At 39.0% G+C, this 9,428-nt stretch overlaps 1 protein-coding gene and 1 long non-coding RNA gene across 4 annotated transcripts in view; one reads left to right on the plus strand and one right to left on the minus strand.

The window, feature by feature from the left end:
- The window catches only part of LOC109959985 (uncharacterized), a 135,974-nt gene that overhangs the window by 40,395 nt on the left and 86,151 nt on the right, over positions 1–9,428 (minus strand). For all 3 annotated transcript variants that reach the window (XR_002274924.1, XR_002274925.1, XR_002274922.1), the window contains exon 4: positions 1,227–1,384. This is a non-coding gene — a long non-coding RNA (uncharacterized LOC109959985). The remainder of the gene's footprint in view (positions 1–1,226; positions 1,385–9,428) is intronic.
- The window catches only part of kctd16b (potassium channel tetramerization domain containing 16b), a 68,649-nt gene that overhangs the window by 30,324 nt on the left and 28,897 nt on the right, over positions 1–9,428 (plus strand). The window lies entirely within an intron of this gene.

The following is a 9,428-nucleotide window of genomic DNA, read 5'->3' on the forward strand; positions in this document are numbered from 1 at the left end:
CCACCCCCAACCCCAGTGCGTTTTTTTGGTCCAGGCAAGTCATTGCAAAGATGCCCCAAACAAACATTAGATAGTGATGTGAGGGTGCATGGAGGTGGAAAGAAGGCTTCTCTCCTCATATAAAAAAACAACCCTTGAAATGTCAGACACACTCACTGCTGTCTCTCTACTTCGGTCTATATGTTTGCCTGGCTGTCTGCAGAGGCACATTCCCCACTCTTTTTTCTCAGCTCCCCGTCTCCAAGTGTCCGTGGTTTTGACATGCACAAAGCTTGTTTAGGCTATTGATAAGGGGACTTGTCATTGATGTGTGGTCAAAGTGTTTCTCTGTGGAAGTTAAAGGTGGCTGTTTTGACAGTAGATAAGGTGGGAGGTGGGTGTCTAAATACTAATGCGTGCCAAAGGAATCAGCAGCTCCTTTCATCTGCGCAGAACAGGGATGAAGCACAGGAGGTGAGCTGAGGCATCTGGTTCTGTACAACACAGGGCAAGGACTTCAGGTGTTGTTGTTCATTCCTACATGTTTCCACTGCTCTTTGACCTATTTATGTCTGCTTGTATTCTACAAGTAATATCTAACCTTTATTACTTTATGCTTGTATGCTATGAGTGACCAAATACAGACCTGCTGTGTGTTTTTGTGCACACAAACAAATACGCAGCAGAAGCATTTGAATGTGTTTGTTTGTATGCCACTGTGCATTACACAAAATGATAATTACTATGAACAGTTTATTATTTTCTCTTTGCATTTTAGTGTTTTCCAATTTCCTTGTAATATTCTGAGAAAGGCAGGCCAATTACAAAGGCGTGTTGTTCCAATTGCATAAACACTGATATCTAGCTTTGCAGTTGCAGCTGGATGAATGGTGTTCTTGTTATGCTTAGCTGTTGTTTTATGCCTCTGCTGACTAATTGTATCTCCAGAAAACAAAAAAGAAAGAAAATCAAGTACATCCTAAAATAACTCTCAAGATTTTGCCTCTTTCACTCGTAAGTCATTGGCAAGGAGCAATGTGGGTCAAGGAAAGAAGAAAAGGAAGGTGAAAGCAACAAATGAGGGATGGGAGCTGGGAAGAAAAAAAACAATCAAGGAAGAAAAACAGGGTGTGAGATAAAACAGCGAGAAAGTGAGAAAGATAGAAAGACAAAGGGAGACTAAAAGAGCTACATGGCTCATCGAGTCGCCCCCAGCAAACCTGGAGGTGTGACATCCCAACACTTACCATTATGGCTGCAACCATGCTTCCCCAGTTCCACTGACAACTTCTTGACGGCAGCCTACTGGGGTCAAGGAGGATATCGTACTGGCATCAGAGGTTGCATCCGCCCCCAAGGTGTGCTGGGTTAGAGATGAAATCGGGGCCACTGGATCTCTGCAGGGCTGCGGAGGGGTAAGCAAAAAGATAAGTCAGAGGAGACAGGATCAGAGTGACAAGTTTACTCAGTCTTATTGAAGCCAGTCAATGGTCTCGCTCACACGAATATAACCAGCAGTAGCTACCTCAGAAGAATCAATTTTCACATTAAAGCCAAGTGGAGGAATAGCTCAATCCATTTTCTAAATGCTCTCCTCATTGATCTGGGTTTTGAGTACTTTCTGATAAATGACCTAGGCCTCTGCGCGCGCACACACACACACACACACAAACAGTATTCTCATTCTTTGTGGGGACTTTACATTGACTTACATTCATTTCCTGTAGACTTATCCTATCCTTAACCATAACCACTATTTTCCTAACACCATGTTGCCACCCTAAAATTCAGTGATTTCCTTGTGGGGACCAGGGAGTCTTCTTTTCTTTGAATTTTTAAAACTATTTTCCTTTTCAGTTCTCAGATTTTAGTCTTTTTTGATTTTACTGTTAAAAACAGATGCATATATAAAATTCAATAATGATGTCTCCTGGTATAATTGTAATTTAATTTGATCCCTTATCACTGACTCATTTGATTCTTCTCTTCACATGCTTTAGCTGGTTTTTACACACTACACTCTGTATTTTTTTTTTTGAGAAACTGATGAATGCACTGAAAGAGCAGGGTCCTGTGCTGTAAAGATTTCCTTAGAATTTCAGTACCACATGGTAAAAATGCAGTGTAGAGGTTGATAAAGACTGACTATCTTTTTGTAATTAGTCAAAATTTGTGTCACAATAACTGACCTAAATTCTAGTAGTGAATGATTCTAACAACTGCAGTTCAGTCAGAAAAAACCATGCTGCAAAGTATTGCTTTGCCCAATTACAGCAAAACAGATCTAAGATAGTTTAAATACCAGTTAACTAGGGTGGACTGTGCAAATTACCCTGTGAGTTAACTACACAGCAATTGCAAGGTAGAGAGCTGTGTGAGGAGAAAATTAGAATAGTAATTCCCTAACTGCTTGAACTTGCATTAGAAGCTTAATTTTCACAATTAGTGCTGCCACATCCAATTTCCAGAATTAAGGTCCTGCCATGCCCTCTCCTGTGAAGCAAAAGAAGAAGAAATGCTTGAAAATTCAGATGCCTGACAAGGCAGCAGATGAACAGCAGCCTAGGTGAAAATGTCATACATACTTAGTCAAGCCTCTGTTTGAAGAATAGCTCTGGTTTATTCACAGGACGTTCTAATCAGCAGCTGAAACATATCTACATGCATATCCATCAAATTCAGCCATGTGATTGATTGAACTTGTTTATCAGAACGAAACCTATAACGTTCTAAAGTGGAGAATAGCATTCATTCAGCAGTTCAGACAGGCTTGAAAAACCATAGATGGTAATCTTTTTTAATAAACTGACACAAATAATCCCACAGAGAAACTATTCTTGGGAAATGTGGTGGCTTATACTCTCACAGGTGCAAATTTTCAACAAACAAATTGAAATCTGTGTGTGAATGTTCATGTCTTTGGAAACAGAAGTTGGATTAAAGACAAACCCAAAATTATGATCCTCCTACTAGCTTTTTAACAACTTTAAACCCAATCTCACAGAGAATTGAGCAGCCTCCATCTGCTGATGAAGAGCATGACTGATGCACACTGCCATTTCGCTCAGACTGACTCCTACACGTGTTGATGTGATGGTTTGCCAACATTTCTGTTGGTCAGTTTGATGAAGACCACCTGCAGTTAGAATCAGTTAGAATCCTCCTGCACAGTCGACTTTTAGTTTTTGCATAGATGAACTGGAGTTTTGCATATTCATTCCTGTTTTCAGTCACTCATATAAATGATGACCTGCTCAGGGCCCTAATTAGGGGGTTCAGAAAAGGAATGAATGGATGTAAATTAATACAAACACATGAAGACTCTCAAGAGTTAACATTCCACAAGAGACAGAGGTTGGTTGAAAATCACACCTATGCAGAAGGACTTTAATTATACAGTATGAAATGCAGTGACACTGTTATTTAGTAAATGAAAAGTAGCTTGCTTTAATCATACTGTAGCTCTGGGCTCAAAGTGTCATGGCTAGTTTGAGTGAGATGAATCACTGATGTGCTAAGATGAAAAACATGCCATTAGAATATGTGATGGCCACTAACATCATCTAATGCTTCTGTGGGTAAAGGAAATGTGTGGGAGCTGCTATCTGATGACTGAATTGCCATTTGCACCGGCAATAATAAACAATGACCCAAATAAAAGAGTATGCGTGCATGAGCACTAGAAAGAGTGCATGTGTCCCTGTACTGTAGTGACACTACTACTCCACAGAGGAGAGTCCACAGGGGCTTGAATCACAGAGCTGACAGCTGGGTGAAGCACATGACTGCACGCTACATTTAAATGGAAAATACCTTGAGCAATTTAAATGAGTGCCACTGTATCTCCACAAACGCATCTAGGCTGCGCCTCCAAGTCACTTCCTCTGAAAATGAACAATTTCACCGGCAAGTTAAAGTCTGTGTGACGAGCTCTGCCCCACTCCTCCTTACTTCGTTTTCCCCCATTTCTCTGCCATGTGCTAGATTCTTTTTTCTCTGTTTTTCCATTTTCTCTTCTTCTCTCCCTCCTCTCTCTGCCTCACACATTCTGTTTGGAATTAATATGAAAACACCTCCTCGTCTCCCTCCCTCCTCCTCTCAGGCCTCTGTGCAGCTGCTTAAGTGAACCTAACCTTATTTGCATTCCTAATGAGTGCACTTTGAAAGGCACTCTGCTGTAACAACACAGGCTGGGCAATAAAAAAACAAAACAATATAAGCAAAAAAATACATAACCTGCTGTTTTAAGGAAAGTCCACTGCATCACTAGTGAGAGAGGCAGTGCCAAGATGCTCTTCTCCAATTAATACTTTCAATCATTTTTTAAATGACTCCATAAAAATAAACTTGCTAACTCACCTGAATTACAGCCTCCAGACTCCTCTTTCACATCAAAATACTCCGTTACAAACAGGTCTGCAGAGGCCTGAAGAATGATCCAGCAAAGGCTGAAAATGTGAGATGCCAAATGTTTGCATTGTCCTGGGGGGAACTAGCAAAGAGCAGCGTGAGTCATATGCAGTAGTAGACAACATGCACCACACTGAATGGTAAACAACATTCCAAGATTTCAGTGTAGTAATACCAGATATTTCCTAAGCTTATTGTAGAGGATAATTCCAGACATGGTGGATGTTAAGCCTTGTTAAGCCTTCAAAAGGTTCCTGTAAATTCTGTGGTAAACTTATTTTATGTTGTCCTACACATTATCTGTTATTTTCAGAAACAGGTCTTGTAACAGTTAACAAGGGGGATGTGTGTGTGTGTGTGTGTGTGTGTGTGTGTGTGTGTGTGTCTGTGTACTGTGCACATCAAAGCATTAAACCTGCTTAGTTAGCACCATATTCCATCTCTGAAACTTAAATATGGGTCCTGACTGTGATTTCTTTTCCTTCTCCTTAGAAGAATTAGGACATCACTGTGAACAACACAGTGTAAATACATGAATGTTATCTTGGCAAAAATTACTTTAAAACCCAGTTTTCACTTGTTTTCATGTGCAGATGTCAGCTAACTTCCTGAACTACAGTTCAGAATTAAGAATTAGATTTAAGCAACCAAAAATCATGAGGGTTAAGTTTTATTCATGACCAGATATAAAGCCATTTCCTTAAAATAAAAAAAGAATTACATGCTCTAATCAACTAATATTGTATATTTATATTAACAATTGTTGCAATGACAGACTCTGCTCCACTCAGTCATATTCACCTCGTTTTGGTTTTGTGCCCCATAATTATACTGTTTCGGTTGACTTGCAATATCATTTCCAGATGCAGCTGGCAGCTGTTTCAGTGAATCCACTATGAGGAACCTGCTCACACCAAACTACAGACAAAGTATCCAGATGCACGAGTCCAGATGAAAATATTATTTTCAGAATTTGTAAATAAGCAAGTGTTTACAACAAGTCTGCAAGATTTTAAGATCATATGTCAGCATCATATTTATATTGTAACTTGTGTGCGCCGTCACCCAGTAGACAAAAATATATATATATTGCAGCAGTAACTTAATATAGAAAATGTCTTTTCAGTAAGCGGTACCTGTTCTGATGGCACAGCTATTTCTATTTACCTGTGCTCGAGTGAGACTGTTGAAACTCCCTTCACAAAGCATCGGCTTTTTATGCTTTTTCAAACAAGTTAAAACAACTGAGATACAGTATAATATAAAATAATGTAATAAATGTTACTATGCTCTAGAAAATAAATGGGAGCAAACTGCATGTAGATCTAGAATATGTGGCAAAGACACTGGTAAAAAGCAGTGCTGGCAAAATAGTGTATATTAAACATCCTGCCCATTTTATCATATCATTTGTATAAGTTTAATCACTATTCTGCACAGATTAGTTCCTCACTCCATTTCAGTCCATCCAGCCAGGAAGGAAGCCTTGGCCTCCTTTACCTTTAATAAATCAAGTGTGTGTACTCGGGAGCATGTGCAGTCAAACATTGCATGTATTGTAATGAGGGTCTTATAATTGCCCAAAATGTGAAATACAATTATTTTTAATTGTTTGTTTTGCTAAACTGAGAAGACATTTCATTGTTTCCTACTGTTTAAAGCAGCAATATGCCAGTGAAAGGGAAGAGAATTGTCCTGCTGCAACTTTTCTCCTGTCACCATGCATAATTTACAACACAAGGCTATTTTAGGGGGATTGTGCAGGCTGGCAATAGTGCAGGCAGAGGGTGAGCCAAGTGAATCTGAGTACAAGACTAATGATGGTAATGGCTGCAATTATATATATGGCCATGTTCTCATTTGGCTCACAAAGTCATTCCCTACGCCATCTCTGCCCCTGGCTATGTCCTTTTATCTTCAACTTGGAAAGGCAGCCATAATTTTGGAATGTACCCTGTTTTTAAATTCCTCAATTTCTTTACATCTCTTTTAATCTGCTGTACCATCTGTGTCTGTGCAGACAGGTGAGGAGAGAAGGTTCTATATTATCTCAGTTCTGCTATCCTTTCTACAGCTAGAGAAAATCACCTGTTTCAACATGCTAACTTTATTAATTTAAATCGCTTTTCGTAGAATAAAATACACCTTATTTATTTCAGATTAATTCCTTGTTAGTTTTTTGACAACTAGAAGCCCTGTTCGGAGGCTGAAATTAGTTTTACTATAGGAAGAAAAAAATGTGTAGTTAAATCTCCCTTAAATAATTACACGACTCCTGTTGTGGAAAAACTCCTTTATTTTTCCTTTGATTCAATTCCCTAGTTGTTGGTGACTGACAGGGCATCTCTGAATGTGATATGCGCCACATGTATGCTGAATCAACGCTGGCGTCCATTGAGATGGCATCTTCACAATCCTCCACCAACAGTATGAAATCCCAGCCTCTCATGTCTCTATTTAAACAGCAGGACCCACACGGGGGGTGATTATACTGCAGCCAGACGAGTTCACCTTTGGTGAAATTAAAAAATCCTTTGATGTGTGATCTCTGGTCTGTGATCAGACACTCTGTTCAGTTCCCACAAGAAAGAAGATTTTATGGTGGACTTTTGAGTGCAATATATGGCTATTCAAACGCACTAATAAACATGCTGATACACATATTCTGGACCATCACTAATCAATATTGCCTCATACAGTGCAGCTTTGATTATTCAGCTTGCTTTCTGGCAGAACAAAGCCTGCGTAAAATTGTTCTTCTGCCTTTTTACATCCTTGCCTGTAACTTTTTCATTCTTCCTCCTCATGGAGAAATTATTCATTTGGAGTTTAAATATTTAAAACTGTTCTATACAATCAAATACGCCTCTGTGCTCATTACTGTATTATATGTACACATACATGAGCCTTGTTTTATCAGTGTGCATTGCGAACAGTACAGTAAAATTGTCAAGTTTGACCTTCTTTTGCTTTACAACATTCAGGTCTTTCTCTAGAGGATGAGGTTAGCTAAGCGCTGAAGCTAACAGCCTGGTTGTCACACTGTTCTAGAGGATGAACATTTTCACACATGAATTCATATTTCTCTTGTGCTCCCTCAGCAGACATCACATGCTGGTCAGGGTAACATGATTTATAGTGCTCCCGCTGAATAAATAACCCATTGCTGTATTGGGGAATCGGGGAGAGGTGATGCATAGACTTTTTAGAGTGATGGAAAGGAGTGGGATTGGGACAGTATAAAAGATGGGATGAAGAGAGAGTAGAGCGAGCAATGAAGGTTAAGATAAAGAGAGGGAAGCTCAGTGAGGTTGTTTGTTCACTTTTTAAAACACATACTGTAGTTTGTCTGCCAGTCTGTTACTTATGCATTAAATTCCAGTGAATCACTGATACAATCTTACATGTAATTGGGTTTCTTTCAGTGGCTTCTGAATTGGTTTTCCTTCACAACCCATGAACATCTAAACTAACAATTGTTGTGAAGCACCTTTAGTTGCTGTTTAGCTGCTGTGTATAAAGTTGTTTGGGTCCACAGTTCACAACACAGAGAATAAGAAAATAAGAGATGCTTGTAAAAGGTAGAGAGTGAATGCAGTAACACAGCCTATGTTCCTAGTTTTCAGTGGGCCAACTCATTAAATTAATGTTTAGGAAAGTATAAAAGTATCTATAAAAGTATAAAGTATCTGCATCACTTGATTTTCATAACTGTAGCCTGAGCAGTTGAGATGTCACATATCTGACAGGACAAGAGCTGTGCTGCACAAAGTAACAATGGACAAGGTTGAAGAGTCTGATAAAACAAGTGTGAACTCAAGAGAGAACTCTTTACACATACAGTATAGCAAAATATTACATTATCCTCATGTCTGAACTAAAATTAGTTGTAATGTGCATAAGAAAGTTTTTCTCTGTGAAGCTAGAAGTTACAACACAATACACAGCCATAAAAACGTTACATGACACAAATGTGCACAATAGGAACACAAGATGTTTCTTGAACTTGAAGAAATACTAATGATCTTAGCATGTACTGCTCTTCTTTTCACTTGCCACAGGTATTTTTGCTTTATGCATAAATTATGCATGTTATGAGAGTGTTTGCAAAGCATTTAGGCAAATGACGCCCATATGAACATCTGGCTAATTCAAAGATAGCGAAGGTGAAGGTGATGGTACTGCAGTAGCCTCCAGCAGTAAACAGAGAGCAGCACAAAAGAGGAACAGAGAGGCCACTTACTTTTATTGATGCTAAGTATCTAATGAAAAGGCTGGGCTTATGAGAGAAAAAAGTGGAACGCTGCACCGTGCACCTTCATCTTTCTCTGAAGCGAGTGCTTCAGGGATGTCTTTGAAGTCAAATTGAGCCCTTGAACTTCACAGTGATTTGCACTGTAAATAAACCCAACATAATGTCAAAATAGGATGTATGCAATATATAATGCTAAACTAGGCAAATAACAGCCTGCTATGCAGGATCATGCAAATCTATGCCTCCGTTACAGACCAACTGTGTGCTATGGATGAGAAGAAATACACGATAGGAATATTTATTGACCTAAAAAAAGCATTTGACACAATCAATCGTGAATTATTAATGGACAAGTTAGAAAAATATGGGATCAGAGGCATGGTTCTGAAATGGATTAGAAGTTATTTGATACAGAGGCGTCAGTTTGTGAAGTTGGGTGAATATCAATCGAGTGAGCTGGATATTGTATGTGGAGTGCCTCAGGGTTCTGTTTTGGGACCTAAATTATTTGTATTATACATGAACGATATATGCATGGTTTCTGATTTAGGGAAAATGGTCTTATTTGCTGATGACACTATGATATGGGCATCGGGGGAAAACCTACAGCAACTCTCTGGACGGGTTTCACAGGAACTTGAGAAGATAAAGAAATGGTGTGACAGTAATATACTATCTCTGAATTTGGATAAAACTAAATTTATGGTATTTGGGAATCGTAGACTAGATAATGAACTTCAATTGAAAATTGGGGGAGCTAATATAGAACAAGTATATGAAATTA

Source organism: Monopterus albus, unplaced genomic scaffold, assembly GCF_001952655.1.
Source record: "Monopterus albus unplaced genomic scaffold, M_albus_1.0 scaffold42.1, whole genome shotgun sequence".
Classification (NCBI taxonomy): Eukaryota; Metazoa; Chordata; class Actinopteri; order Synbranchiformes; family Synbranchidae; genus Monopterus; species Monopterus albus.